Below are 13,600 nucleotides of genomic sequence, written 5' to 3' on the forward strand. Positions count from 1 at the left end.
ACTAGGCTGGAATCTCCCCGGTAAGCGCACCTTGGGGTGCTACACACAGATGATTAGGAATGGGCTAAATTAATATGTGAGAATTAGCCTAGAAGAGAATGGGCCAAGCAGTGATTAAAAGAATACAGTTTGTGTGTTGTTATTTCGGAGCATAAGCTAGCCATGTGGGCGGCCGGGTGTGGGGGACGCAGCCCTGCCGCCCCATATTACTACACACCACCAGCCACGAGGATGAGAGCCTGAAGCATGACTGCTATCAAAGGCGTTTGCAGCGACGGTCTGGTATTTAGGGCACTTCAGAGACCAGAGATCTTGAGCCAGAACAATGACTCCTGGCAAAGAGCTTTTGCATGTAGAGCTGTGTGGGCAAAACAATCTACTGAGTGGCACTCTGCCGTTTCCACTGCCACCAACAAAGCTGCGCAAGAGGAGTGGGAAGGATGGAAGAACAGAGTAGTGAGCACAGTGTTGGTGCTCAGAACGGAGCTATGCCCCCTCAGCCGAGGCCATGTTGATGTGTATGAATCCGTCGCATGTGCTGCCACGGTGGCCATATCTGGGTGGCTGTGACCCTGTGACCCATGGTACCAACAAAGGTCATGTGGATGTCTGGGCATGTTTGGGTCATGGTTCTGCTACAGCTAGGGCCCATGTTACCACACAAGGCCATGCAGATGACCATGGTCTGTGCTACCACCTGAAGCCATGTTGGTGTCTGTGGTCCATATTGCCACTGGAGTCCATGCTGAGGTCTGTGGCTCTTGCTAACACTGGAGGCCAGGTGGATGTCTGTATTCTGTCCTGTCACCAAATACCATGTGGAAGTCCATGAACTGTGCTCCTGCTGACTATAAAGACTAAGGACACTTCTGTAGTGGTATTGATGACTTCAGACTCAGAGATGAGAAAGACAAAAGGCTTCTGTGACGAACCCTACCCCCACCCCCTGACTAAAAAGTAACAACCTAGGCAGAAATCCATCAAAGAGAAAACTTGTTGTTGTTGTTGTTGTTTGTTTGTTTGTTTTTACGTGCCAATCCCATTCCTCCTCCCTACTCTCTTCCCTCTCTCTCCACCTTCCTCCCACTCCACTCCCTATCTGCTCCTCAGAGAAGGTAAGGCCTCCCCTGGGAAGTCAACTAAGTCTGTCCTATCACCTTCTTGAGGCAGGAACAAGTGCCTCCTGTTCCCCCATTTCTAAGCTGAGCAAGGTATCTCTCCATAGAGAATAGGCTCTCAGCACTGGGACACTCCCACCAGCAATGCAGGAGTGTTCTCTCTACCCTATAATCTCTCCAGCATAAATTGTCATCAGTGTTTTTTATTTTGGCCATTCTTACAGGCATAAGATGGAATCACAGAGTTGTTTTGATTTGCATTTCTTTGATGGCTAAGGATATTGAGCATTTCCTTAAGTGTCTCTCAGCCATTTTAGATTCCTCTGTTGAGAGTTCTCTATTTAGGTCTGTATTCCATTTTTATTGAATTTTTTTGTTCTCTTGAACATTCCTGCATTGCTGGTGGGAGTGCAAGCTGGAATAGCCCCTTTGGTTATCAGTATGGAGATTTTTCAGAAAATTAGGAAACAACCTTCCTCAAGACCCAGCAATACCACTTTTGGATATTATCCAAAGGATGCTCAATCGTGCCACAAGGACATGTGCTCAACTATGTTCATAGCAGCATTGTTTGTCATAGCCAGAACCTGGAAACAACCTAAATGCCCCTTGACCAAAGAATGGATAAGGAAAATTTACACAATGGAGTACTACACAGCAGAAAAAAATGATGACATCTTGAAATTTGCTGGCAAATGGATGGAACTAGAAAACATCATATTGAGTGAGGTAACCCAGACTCAGAAAGATAATTATCATATTTACTCATTCATAAGTGTTTTTTAAACATAAAGCAAAGAAAACCAACCCACAAATCACAATCCCAGAGAACCTAGACTACAATGAGGACATACATGGATCTAATCTACATGGGAAATAGAAAAAGACAAGCTCTCCTGAGTAAATTGGAATCATGGGGACCATAGGAGAGGGTTGAAGGGGAGGAGAAGAAGGGAGAGGAGCAGAGAAAACTGTATAGCTCAATTAAATCAATAAGAAAAGATTATTTTTTGTTTCATAGAGATGATAGATTAGATAGATAAGTAGATAGATAGATAGATAGATAGATACTTAGATCTGTAGATACATAAATATAACTTATTCTAAGGAAATATAAAATAGAATATTGACTTACTCTATGATGATAAGGAATATATGTATATATCCTAAAATGTTATTTCTTTAACTTAAAATTATTTCCAAATAAATAATATGAAAATACTAATTATAGGGTAGATTTTCCAGAAGATTAAGACTTCATTGTTCAAATTTCTAAAATAAATTATTACAAGAGAACAAAGAAAATAATCAAAAAATAATAATGCGGCCTGAGGCGGTCGGGACAAGCACCCTGAAGTGGCGGCTTGGGAGGGTGTGTGGGCGCCCAACACGACTCCTCCGGCAGCCTCAACAAGAACTCAGACGGCATTGGAGTTGCTCTAGGTTGTAACCAGCCTTTGAAAAAGGAGAAACCAAAATGGAAAAGCGATTATCTCATGACAGATGGGCAACTGCGCAGCAAGAGGGATGAATTTTGGGACACTGCACCAGCTTTTGAAGGGCAGAAAGAGGTCTGGGATGCCTTGAAGGCTGCAGCAGACGCTTTTGAAAGCAATGATCATGAACTGGCACGGTGCTACGATGAACTGGGGAACCCATACCAGCTGCCAGTCTATTGTTTGGCACCACCAATCAACTTGATAGAGGAAAAGAGTAACATAGAGGCTCTGGATATCCCTGAGCCACCTTCCAATTCTGGACGTAAGTCTCAGCTCCGTTTGTGCCTCTCCACAGGCAAAGATCACAAGCTCGTGGGGCGCAGCACACACACGGTATTCCATGAGAAGAGGCGCTTACATGCGACAGAGGGGGGGGGGGCAGGGAGCCAGGCAGCCAACAGTGCTTCTTCTCTGGCAGGCCTCTCACTGATAACATGAAACCAGAGGAGCTGAAGATCCCAAAGAACTATGTGGCACAGGTTATCATGAGCCAGCCTGTGCAAAACCCAACACCAGTGGAGAACTGAGCTGGGCTTGCCTGCGTCCCGGATCCCTTGGCTCCTTTTTATTATCATTTCCTACTCTATGACGTGAAATTTATTTTTACTGTTCTGAATTCCCTATGAATGGATTTAGTTCTGAGGAATTACCAGTGAAAAATTCCATCTGTGATGGAGACCAACAAAAATAATAAAACACACAGAGCCAGCCTCTGGAACTTCTGTAATTACAATTTCTAACTTGAGAGGCAGTTAAGAAATAGATAACCATTTATTTTAAAACATTTATCAACTATGTAATGGCTTTGTTTAAGTGATTTGGAATGTACACAGACACCAGATCCATCAAGAACAGCACCAAGCACCTTTTGGATACAGAATTTTTTAAAATGTATATGTCAAGTTACATTTCCAGAACCATCAATGATCAATAACAGTTACGAAACTTAAACGTTTTTTGATTTGCTTTAGTGGAACCTAAAAGAGCAGAGGGGATTGTTTCTCTTCTGGGTTTGTCTTCCTATTCATCCAGGAAGCAGTGGAGCCTGGGAGTTTGTCAGTGTTGCCTCCCCTCCCCCAAGTCATGCTCCTAAATCACATTCATTCAGTTCCGCTGCCATCCAGCAAGCCGGCAGCAGATACCCTCTGGAACACCAGACGCTAGACTAATTTAGTAAGTAGTCAGAGTTCCCATTCTCAGTTGAGAAGTTGTCTCGCTGCATAGTGGTTTAAAATGTCTCTGGTCCCCAGGCTTGAGACTGCTAGCTACCATGTGATGCCTTCACTGATGCAGCCGCTCTGCGTGGCCGTTTCTGGAGCTGACTGACCCCATCTGTATTTCTGGGCCATGTAACATGGAAATGGAGTGTAGCTGCTTCCATTCCAGAATAAAAAGCAATCCTGTCTTCCCCGCCTTGCGGGGCGTGGAAGTTAAATCTTCTCTGCCTATTCCCTGGGAAACTGTGCTTCTTCTCAGCCTTGGAGAAAACTCCAACTCAAGGTTTTCAAGTGTGAAGGTTTACTGGTGTAACTTAACGGATACTGGTGAGAACAAATGGTGGCGCCTGGCGCTAGACCTGAGGGCTTTTCATTTCACTCTGATTCTAGTCATTGTGGGCAGCAGTGTTCTTCCTGCACCTTCCCACAAAGTGCTGGATCAACACCATCTGCATATGAGGCTGAGGGACTAGAGCACAGTGAGCCAGCCTTACCTCCTGGAGAAGGCTGGAGAAAGCTACCAAGAGTTGGATTCAGTCTGGAGCCTCTTAAAAGCCGATTCTGCCAGGCATGGCAGTGCATGCATTGAATCCCAAACTTGGGAACAGAAGTAGGCAGATCTCAGAATTTGAGACCAATCTGGAGTACAAACGTAGTTCTAGACCAGCCAAAGCTGCATAATAAAAAGGTTGATTCCATGAGCTAAGGTGACCACCCTATATCTTTGGAGTCTCAACTGTGTACAGTGGTAGATGAAAGAGGGCGCTATGCCGTCTCAGTAGGGAAATGCCAAACCTTCAACATCTATTTGGATATAAAACACCATGATTTTCGTGACAAAATGAAACTGCTAGAGTTTAAAATGTAATGTTTAAAGTGGTGTTAAATTTCCTATAGCCTATAAACAATATATAGTTTAAATATATTTATAATTGAACTTACGTTTCTGAGAACTTTTAACCATTTCCCTAATTCTGTTCATAAGTTTAAAGTCTGTGACCGCACCTAATTTAGACTTGATGGGGATTGAGTCTAAATTCAGGAGAAGCACACAGCTTTAACAATGAGGAAGGTGCTCACATTCCTGTGTGGAGGCTCCAGGACATCCGAGCGCATCGGCCTGCCATTAAGAGGGTTGATTCATTTGCCACATTGAGTAACAGTATCTCAAAGTCCATCAACTGGGAAAGAGTGTTTTAAAAATTATTTTTCTAAAGGACATTTGATGGTGTCATCAATAATCTATGTTTGAAAAAAGGTCTTGATTGTTTCTTGAGGGTTGACCTCTCTAAGAGGTTTTTATTTTAAAAGAACATATACTTTGAATAATGATCCTCTAGGCGTGTTTAACCCAGGTGAGAAAAGAAAACATGGTGATGGTAATTGTCAATAGATTGATGTAAGATCAATACTTGATGTGTATAATTTTAGTACATAGGAGTTTTGTGCTTTTATTTAAAAAGTTCAACTTTAAATATAATAATAATAATAATAATGCTTTACATTCCTAAAGCCAGCAGTAGGACCGAAGAATACGGAAAATGAATAAAAAGGACCTGTTCCTGGAAACATACTCACATCATCTCCAAGAATAAAGCCAAACTGTAATAGTCTTCCAAAGAAAAAGTGGGGTTATGCACATTTTTTAAATTAAATTGATATCAACTCAGTCAGACAAAAAAATTAACAGAAAAAATATGGGAACTAACAGATGTTATGACTCAAATGAACTTAACAGACATCTATAGAATATTCCATCTAAACAGAAAAGAATATACCTTATTCTCAACACCTCATGAAAATTTCTCAAAAATTGACCACATGCTCAGTAACTAAACAAACCTCAGCAAATACAAAAAAAAAATAGGATAACCCCATGTATCTTATCAGATCCCTATTGTTTAGAACTAGAAGTCAACAACAATACCAATTCCAGAAAGCCCAAAAGCACAGGGAAATTAAACAATGCTCACCTGAATCATCAATGGGTCAAGGAAGAAAAAAAGGGAGAAATTAGAGACTTCCTAAAATTCAATGAAAATGACCACACAACATACCCAAATTTATGGGACACAATGAAGGCAGTGTTAAGAGGAAAGTTCATAGCACTAAATTCTTACAAAAAGAAATGAAAATTCCTATACTCGTGAATTAACAGAACATTTGAAAACTCTAGGACAAAAAAAAAGGAAAGTCACCCAAGAGAACTAGACAGCAGAAAATAATCAAATTGAGAGCTGAAATCAACAAAATAGAAACAAAGAAAACAATACAAAAAACAATGAGACAAAGAGTTGGCTCATTGAGAAAATCAACAAAATAGAAAAACCTTTATCCAAACTAACCAAAAGACAGAGAGAGAATATCCAAATTAACAAAATCAGAAATGAAAAGGGGGACATAACAACAGACATGGAGGAAATACAGAGAATTATCAGGTCATATTTCGTAAACCTGTACTCCACAAAATTGGAAAACTTAACAGAAATGGGCAACTTTCTGAATAAATATCACTTACCAAAATTAAATCAAGACCAAATAAGAAAACGAAACAGAACTATAACTGTTGAAAAAATAGAAACAGTCATCAAAAGTCTCCCAACCAAAAAAAGCCCAGAACAAGATGGTTTCAGCTCAGAATTCTACAAGATTTTCAAAGAAGAACTAATACCAATACTTCTCAAATTATTCCACACAATAGAAACAGAAGGAACATTGCCAATCTCTTTTTGTGAGGCTACAATTACCCTGATACTCAAACCACAGAAAGACATTACTAAGAAAAATAACTACAGACCAATCTCACTCATGAACATTGATGCAAAAATACTAAATAAAATACTGGCAAATCGAATCCAAGAACACATCAAGACTATCATCATACAGTCAGATTACATCTCAAAATACATGACAGTCTTCAAATATTTAAATCTATAAGATATGCAAAGAACAATCCATAAACACAATAGGAGACTACAACATTCTTCTTTCAGCTCATGAGAAATCAAGTGCACAGTATAAGTTGCAGATAGAGATTTTGAAGAAAACAGCAAAGGTCTGACCTAATTAAGAATCAGAAAAAGAATAGAGTATAAAGTGCTTACTCGGTCATGTTGACCAGCATCTTAATCATGAGCTCACAGTTCACGTAATTCTTTTTTCAAATTTGTTTTTGATATTGAAGGCTCTTCCAGGCCAATCATTGTAACACTATTAGCCAAATACTAGGAAACAGATCCACCCTAGAGCCTTAATAATGGCACCTCTTGAAGATTCATAAACACATAAGGAGAAAGAAAGACTTGAGTCTGAAAAGATAGCATAAACAGTGGCAGATGGGAAAGCCATTCTTTGACGTAGAAAACCGGAAAGCAAGTTCCTTCACTGTGGGAAGCAGACCACATGTCCTATTTTATTACCAGTTTAGAAGGTGGAACGTACATTCCTATGACCTTTTCAAGTCATTGGCTCACTGAAAACTTCGTCATTTGTACTCACAGCAGCTGTTACAAGCCATTCATTCTTTCTGTTACTGTTTTGTGCACAAATAACTACGTTATCTTGCTAAGCAAATTTGATTTAGCCCGAATGTGAGTGACTTAAAGTTGCAGTGCCAAAATTGTAAAACACTTTCTGAGGGAAATGTCTTAGTTGACTCATAAAACATTTTGAAGTAAGCTAAATTTTAAAGAAAAGTCAAAAATAGAGCCAGATATGTTGAGCTCACGGTTCCTTTTGTGCTTCTTTTCCAACACCATGGCTGCCTGCATGCTGCCATGCTTCCCACCAAGATGATAATGGACTACACTTCTGAATTGTAAACCAGCCCAATTAAATATTTTCCTTTATAAAAGAGTTTGCCGTGGTCATGGTGTCTCTTCACAGCAATAGAAACCCCAACTAAGACATGTTGTTTCCTCAATATGTGGTTTATGGCATAATTTTTTAAGGTGATAATCAGATCATCCTCTAGTACCAAGTTCTCAGGCTTACTACATAGCCACTTTCCACGTTCACGTTCAGAAGTTTTCTCTAACCTTAGTGTCTCTGCTAAAGAACCTCATTCCAAAGCCCCAAGTTATAAGAAAAGCAAACAGAGCTAACCAAATTACAGCCAAGAAATCTGGCTCATAAAATGCATGAAAGATTTCCTACTGAAGTACTCAGGCAATTATTAACCTCTGGTTTCAGCTGTCCCAGTGTAGGCCCAATCAAAAAACAAGTTTTGGGGACCAGCAGGCAGTTTCTTGTATATTTTATAAGTTGAAGAAAGGGATTTCAAAATTTAACTAGTTCTTCCTGTAACCCTAAGACAGTTGGAAGCAGCACCATGATTACAGATAATGAAGACGGTGTGCCTCTGCCTGGCTGGCTTGTGGTCCGAGGGCAGCAGTAAATAAAGCAGAGGCGATTCCTTCCCTCTTCTGCAGTGTTCCCAGAGCTTTGGGTGTAGGAGTGTTCTGTAGTTGTATTCACTGGGACTGAGCTCCACAACTCTGCATTTTGATTAGTTGTGATTTTTTGTAATGGTCTCCATCTGTTGCAAAGAGAAGTTTCCTCGATGAGGGGTGAGGGCTGCATTTACCTGTGGGTATAAGAACAAATGTTTAGATTGTCCTTAGGGATTATACTGGCTCAGTAAAGTAGTAGCTACAGATGCTCCTCAAATTCCCAAGAATTTGCTAGCACTGAGTTGTGAGCTCCGTTTCCAGTACCAGGCATGGTTTCTCTCTTGCTGAGCATGTCTTAAGTTCAACTAACAAGGACGACACGAATGGGCTTGTCAAAGTGGGCAGGGAAACACCCACCCACACGGCTTCAACCATACAGAATGAACTAAAGACAACTGGAGAATGCTGGGATTGGGAGAAATAATCTTCCCTAGGGAAAAGCACACCAATTAGTTATCCAATACCAGTTTTTTAGCCCTGAAAATGTATGTACTAGTTAATATTATATTTAGGAAAATATATGTATATTCATATATGTTTACAATAACAATAAAAAGAGAGGCCGTAAGTTTGAAAGAGACCAATGAGGGATATATGGGACGGTTTGGAAAAAGGAAAAGGAAGTTATTTTTTAATTAAAAAAAAAACAAAGGCCAATTCCAATATTATGTACTCAGGAATGGGAAGTTTTACTATGTAGGCACATAAGATAAATAATATTTTAGGCACAACCTGAAATTCACCAAGCAAGATGGAAAAACACTTCATAGGCAAGCAGAAGCACTTTGAAAGCTTTTCCCATCTCTGTTGGCCACTTTTGGAATATTACCATGGAAGAACAGAAAGGCCTAAATAGCCAGGTGACCCTCCCAGGTGCTTTTCTGATCAGGAGTAGCTAATGGTGGCGTTTGGAGGCTTAGCCTTCACTTTAGTACTTGATGACTGCTTGGTCTCCCCTGGTAGAGACCACAGTCCAGAAACACCAGGGCAATGGGGTGGACTCCTGAGCAAAGGAAGACGACATGAGGAGGTTATGTGTGAAGCGCAGCGCTTCTGGGAACTTAGCAAACAGAAGCACTAGTCGGGGAGACAGACTTACTAACAGGGAGGCTCCAGAGGCAATGTACTTCACCTGGGTCAGGCGCACGCCGACAGGACGAGAGGCACTTCACTCTCCACGGCACTTTCTGCAGAAAGGGGGCCTTGTAAATTGGTCATACGTGCAGCTGTTACCAGTGGTCAGGGACTGGAGTGAGCCTTTTCAGGATTTCAGCCACTTATTCAAGGAACTGAGATAAGTGCTCTCACACAGGTCGCGAGCTAGCAGGGAACTTTATTCAAAAGCAGAAGGTTCTTACAGAGCCACAGTGGACCAGAAGAATGAACATGCACTTAAGGACCCAAATGATTGTCTTAGATTTCCTTTTACGGGTACAAAAGGAGGAGGAGTTTAGTTTATAGAGGTACAGTTGGAGCGGTTCTCTATTTCGATTGACAGACTTGTGTTGCATAGTTTATTTCCATTGTAGCAAGAACGCATGCAGTTAATTCAGGTAGAGGTCCCAGGTTGCCGCCGAGTTGTCAAGTGCTTCATTAGCAGCCCAGACCAAATGGAGTTCCATGTTGCTAAACTATTCCTGTTTCTTATAAATTACACACAGTGATGTCATCAGCTTGCTAGCTCACTTTTCCCTTGTGCCAGCAGCATTCCAAAGAACAGCTGACTTAGCATATATGCAGAAGGCAAGGTCCCTTACAGACGATGCGAGCTTGCTCCATCTCCACTCTGTTCTGATGAATAGCCCTATCTGTACATCCAGTCTTGGCCTGTTCTCTTTGTGTCTTGGTTGGCAGGGGCCTTGGAAAATGGAAAGGGGAATTGCAGAGGCGTGGTATCTGAGCTCTCAGAGATCATACACATCCGCGTCTCCCTTTTAGGCAAACCTTTCCTGGGCCATAAAGGGCCGAGGCTCTCCTTGTTTTAGACACGGTGTGCTCCTCAGCACTTTGTTTTCGTGCCTGGCGTCCTTCCTAACAACTCCCGTGCTCCTTTGCGGAGTTGTAACCCAGGTATGCTGCACAAGTCTTCTATGGAAATTATAGAAATTCTTATACTGTCTCTCTAAGAGACCAGTGTCTTTGTCTACCTGCCCCAGAGCTTAACTCTCCTGTGCTCTGGCGATGGTGCCGTGTTTCTCAGATCAGTTCCACAAACACCCCATCAGTTCCCACGAGTCCCTTGGAAATCTCTCTCATATGAATCACCTAGCATTACTTCCTTCTATGGGAAATTTTAAAACCATGCTGCACTTGTAACACTGGAAATGCTAGTAGTGATTTTTCAACTTTTAAACCAAAAACCGAACCCAAAACACAATTTTGATCACCAAAAAATTATTTGTAATAGCAGGACCCCGGCATCCACAGAAGGTGGTGTTGTGGGACATTACACGTTCAAAGATTTCTGTAAAAGGCAGCTTCCCCAAAAGAAAAGTGAAAATTTTTCAGAGAAGTGCCTAGAACTGAAAATCCTTACATCCATCAGAATAAGGCAGACAGAGAGAGACAGATGCTGCATGCTTTCTCACAGAAGCAGGAACTAGGAGCCTAGGTTTAAATGTGGTGCAGGGAGGATGTCAGGAAACACAGAGGGGACCGTGGGAGGAAGATGAAGATGACTTGAAGGGAGTTAGCAGTAGAACACACATGACAGAAGAAGAGAAGACAGACTAAACATGGTGGGGAAGAGGACCAGCAAGAAGTGGGCAGAAGGATGAGCAAAGAGGGAGGGAGGAGGCATAAAAAAACCAAGTGTATATGAAATGCCATAATGAGGAGCTAGAGAATGGTTCATCAGGTAGGAAGGCTTGCTCTTGCTGGGGACCAGAGCTTGGGTCCTAGCACTGAAATAGTGGCTCAAGCCCTCCATAACTCCAGGCCCAAGGATATCCAATTCCCCCTTCTGGCCGCCTTGGGCACCAGGCATTGCATACGATGCACATCCATGCATGCAAGTAAAACACTTATCCACATAAAGTAAATTCAATTAAATTTCAAAGCCCATCAAGAAATCCGTTACTTTGTATGCTAACTTAAAAACAAATAAATGAATTCATCCCAGCCCAACATATTAAGAAATGTTGAAAATCATACCATGTATGTTACAATCTCCATAATGTATGGAACGAATTCTTCTAGTAGAAGCAAAAGCCACAAGCACAGGATCAGGAAACCCAGTGACATCGGGAGTCCCAGTTGGATGAATCTGTAGCTCTGTGCCTTCCCAATTAAACTAAGCTTTATTGAGTCTCCTGCCATCTCCTAAAGCAATCCTATCTCTTAATCACCTCAACTGAGTTGCTACACATGATTTCCCTTGGCCTTTCCTGGGAAGCCAGCTGAGTTTTGTCAAGTAGCAAATGCATGTGCTCTAGGTCAAGGGTCGTCACATAAGGACCTTTTCCTGGTAAAGAAGCAGCCTGAGCGGGAGTGCTGCACATCCACCATGCAGTTTCCTCACTGAGGTATTTCATGCCCTTGTCGGGCTGCAGCTTGGTTTCTCTGCAAACTCTCTCACAGCAGCAAATGTGGCCCCTGAAAGCCAAGCGGAGTCGAGTGGCCAATGTCCTGATTTCTCACTAACAGGAATGGTGGGGATACTGACTTGCATTCAGAGAAACAGTAAATGAAAATATGGAAGGTTAAGCAAAGAAATTAGCCATTTGCCACAAGGACATTTGCTCAACTGTGTTCACAGCAGCATTGTTTGTCATAGCCAGAACCTGGAAACAACCTAAATGCCCCTTGACTGAAGAATGGATAAGGAAAAGGTGGTACATTTACACAATGGAGTACTACACAGCAGAAAAAATAATGACATCTTGAAATTTGCAGGCAAATGGATGGAGGTAGAAAACATCATTTTGAGTGAGGTAACCCAGATCCAGAAAGACAATTATCACATGTACTCACTCATAAGTGTTTTTTAAACATAAAGCAAAGAAAATCCCAGAGAACCTAGACAACAATGAGGATCCTAAAAGAGACTTACAAAGATCTAATCTACATGGGAAGTAGAAAAAGACAAGATCTCCTGAGTAAATTGGGAGCATGGGGGGAGAGGGTTAAAAGGGAGGGGAGAGGCAGGGAGGGGAGCAGAGAAAAATGTAGAGCTAAATAAAAATCAATAAAATTTTTAAAAAGAAAGAAATTAGGTATTTGAAGAGCTAAAACAAATATAATGTCTGAGTGATATAAAAAACGGATTTATGAATTAGAGACAAGTAAATAAATTACACTTTTTCTAGTTGGAAAGTAGAAGTGCGATTGGTTTTCCATTGCTGCAGCAATGTTTTATCTGAACCTCTGTGGATCCTGTGTGACTCATTGCGCTGAACTTAAACTGCCAGCCAGAGCTGCCACCTCATCTGAGATAGGACTCTCTCCTGGTCTCTCAGGACTCTCTCCCGGTCTCTCAGGACTCTCTCCCGGTCGTCTCTCAGGACTCTCTCCCAGTCTCTCAGGACTCTCCCAGTCTCTCAGGACTCTCTCCCGGTCTCTCAGGACTCTCTCCCGGTCTCTCAGGACTCTCTCCCGGTCGTCTCTCAGGACTCTCCCAGTCTCTCAGGACTCTCCCGGTCTCTCAGGACTCTCCCAGTCTCTCAGGACTCTCCCGGTCTCTCAGGACTCTCCCGGTCGTCTCTCAGGACTCTCTCCCAGTCTCTCAGGTCTCTCAGGACTCTCTCCCGTCTCTCAGGACTCTCCCAGTCTCTCAGGTCTCTCCGGTCTCTCAGGACTCTCTCCCGTCTCTCAGGACTCTCCCAGTCTCTCAGGTCTCTCCGGTCTCTCAGGACTCTCTCCGGTCTCTCAGGACTCTCTCCCAGTCTCTCAGGTCTCTCAGGACTCTCTCCCGGTCTCTCAGGACTCTCTCCCGGTCGTCTCTCAGGACTCTCTCCCGTCTCTCAGGACTCTCTCCCGGTCTCTCAGGACTCTCTCCCGGTCTCTCAGGACTCTCTCCGGTCTCTCAGGACTCTCTCCCGGTCGTCTCTCAGGACTCTCTCCCAGTCTCTCAGGACTCTCTCCCGGTCTCTCAGGACTCTCTCCCGGTCTCTCAGGACTCTCTCCCGGTCTCTCAGAACTCTCTCCCGGTCTCTCAGGACTCTCTCCCGGTCTCTCAGGACTCTCTCTCAGGACTGGTAGAACTTCCTTGCCATCCTGTGGCTGAAGCTGCCACTCATTTGCTGTCAGCCCCCAATTGATCTCCTCTCCAGAAGTCACCCTGCATCCTTGCCATGTGGCCCTCTTCTCTGAAGACA

The 13,600-nt window shown here is 42.6% G+C and overlaps 1 pseudogene; it reads left to right on the forward strand.

Annotated features, from left to right (window-relative positions):
• The first annotated feature begins 246 nt into the window (after positions 1-246).
• On the forward strand, positions 247-3,144 carry LOC121452154 (annotated as a pseudogene).
• The last annotated feature ends 10,456 nt before the right edge of the window (positions 3,145-13,600 follow it).

The sequence above is a fragment of the Microtus oregoni genome, unplaced genomic scaffold, assembly GCF_018167655.1.
Source record: "Microtus oregoni isolate MIOR12 unplaced genomic scaffold, Mior012 000009F_ref0000495, whole genome shotgun sequence".
In the NCBI taxonomy this organism is placed as follows: Eukaryota; Metazoa; Chordata; class Mammalia; order Rodentia; family Cricetidae; genus Microtus; species Microtus oregoni.